This window comes from Oryzias melastigma, linkage group LG4 (assembly GCF_002922805.2).
Source record: "Oryzias melastigma strain HK-1 linkage group LG4, ASM292280v2, whole genome shotgun sequence".
Classification (NCBI taxonomy): Eukaryota; Metazoa; Chordata; class Actinopteri; order Beloniformes; family Adrianichthyidae; genus Oryzias; species Oryzias melastigma.
The window spans coordinates 26,524,759-26,526,553 of NC_050515.1; the positions used below are offsets into that span (position 1 = coordinate 26,524,759).

The 1,795-nt window shown below is 35.2% G+C and overlaps 1 long non-coding RNA gene across 1 annotated transcript in view; it reads left to right on the top strand.

Moving 5' to 3' along the window:
- The window catches only part of LOC112136995, a 3,397-nt gene extending 2,217 nt beyond the window's left edge, over positions 1-1,180 (top strand). The window contains exons 2-3 of the long non-coding RNA XR_004947806.1: positions 195-250; positions 588-1,180. This is a non-coding gene — a long non-coding RNA (uncharacterized LOC112136995). The remainder of the gene's footprint in view (positions 1-194; positions 251-587) is intronic.
- The last annotated feature ends 615 nt before the right edge of the window (positions 1,181-1,795 follow it).

The window sequence follows — 1,795 nt, forward strand, 5'->3', positions numbered from 1 at the left end:
ATTACTAACACTTTAAAAATACTTTAAAAGAAAATAAAAAGGATTATCTGAGAATATGACGTTTACTTTTAAAAGCTAATATATATATAAAAAATATATTATTCTCCGAGACACCGAATTGATACAAAATGCGTAACAGGAACAACCAGTAGGTGGCAGACTGTTTTTTTTTCTTCCGGAAAAATCCACGGCAGTCAGACTGAGAGTCACGGGAAGAATGGCGGCCCATCTCGGTGGTCAGCGCCCCGAAGTAAGTAGCCTCTCTGTTCAACACTAACATCTACTGTCTTCATATATTGATTGAGTCATTGTCTGGATTGTTTTAATGTTTTATGCGCTCAGTTGTTGGTATAGGCCACGACGCTCCTCTCACATTACTCTGTTAGCGGTAAGCTAACGTCCGTGTAAGCTAAGCTACTTTAGCGATCGTTTGCCCCGTTCCTATTATTACACGTCAGTGCAGTGTAGGACGTAATGTTAAGTTAACAGACAATTAGAAAACCCTTTCACTTTTTTATGGTTCCAAAAGTCACGCTGTTGTATTTTATGTTTGCGTTCCAGAGTGTGATTATTATTTGTTGTTTCAGCAGCAAGTTGTGGAAAACATGGCGCAGGCCGTAGTGTCTGCTCTTGCAAGGGAAATTAGTGGCAATCTACCAACCTCTACAACATCAACTCCCACTGTTGGCCACAGTACCACTGCAAACACTTCTCGACCTTCAACCACAACAGTTAATTAAGCTTTAAAAAGGTAAGCTTTAGTCTAGATTCTGACAATGTTCTTCCTCTCATGACTATGCTGTTGGGCTTGATAATGTTATTTTATGGATCACATGTTTTGTTTAAAGACTTTTTGGGAAAATTTAGCCCCCTCCTCCCCCAATGCATTGTTTGTAATTCTAATGATCAGTTATTTAATCGTACCCACAATCCACCATCTTGTTTTGCAAGGACATTTTACAACTTAATTTTACTTGAGCTTTTAATTCAGGCCAGCTCTACAATTTAATGTCAGTGTTACAGCCCAGACGGGCAAACCCGTGTAAAGTCTAGGGCACTTGTCACAGTCGAGGCCCAAATCTGGCCTTCCAGATCATTTTATTTTATTGTTATTAATGGCCCTCTGTTATTTTTTGTTTTTTTTTCTAACTTGTATAAGTTTGACAAAATATATTTTAATGGAGAATAAAATATTGGACGTTATTTAAGGTTTAAGTTGATTTATTCTTGAATAATATTCCTGCCTATTTTTATTCACAGTACTGTTGAAATATATATATATATATAATGTTTTTAAAATCTAGTTTTAGCATGCTCAATAAACATTTATCCTTTTTGGCACGTGACCTGGAACTGGGTGATTTGGCCAAAAAATCTAACTACAATTTTTTTGTTCTAAATTAGCCTTTTGACTTAAAAATCTTTTTTTTTCCTCCTTATTTTTACTTTCTTTAACAAAGGTTACAAATGACAGAATTTTTTTAACAACTATTCTATTTATCCATCTCTTTTGGAAATTGGATTGAAGACAAAGTGCAACTAAATACAGTAAAAATGTCTGTACAACAACACAGGAGGTATTTTGTGAGCTATCGCTAGCTTAAGCATCCTAGAAAGAGAAAGGGCCCATCAGAATTCTCCCTTTTTCTTTCATTTATCTCTCCAAATGGAGAGCTATGAAAAACAGCGTCTTATATTTCCAATGTCACTTTCGTTTGACGTTTCTATTAAAATAGTCGTTTTGTAATCAACTATAATATAGTTTAAGTTTATTTAATTTACACGGCGCCTTAAA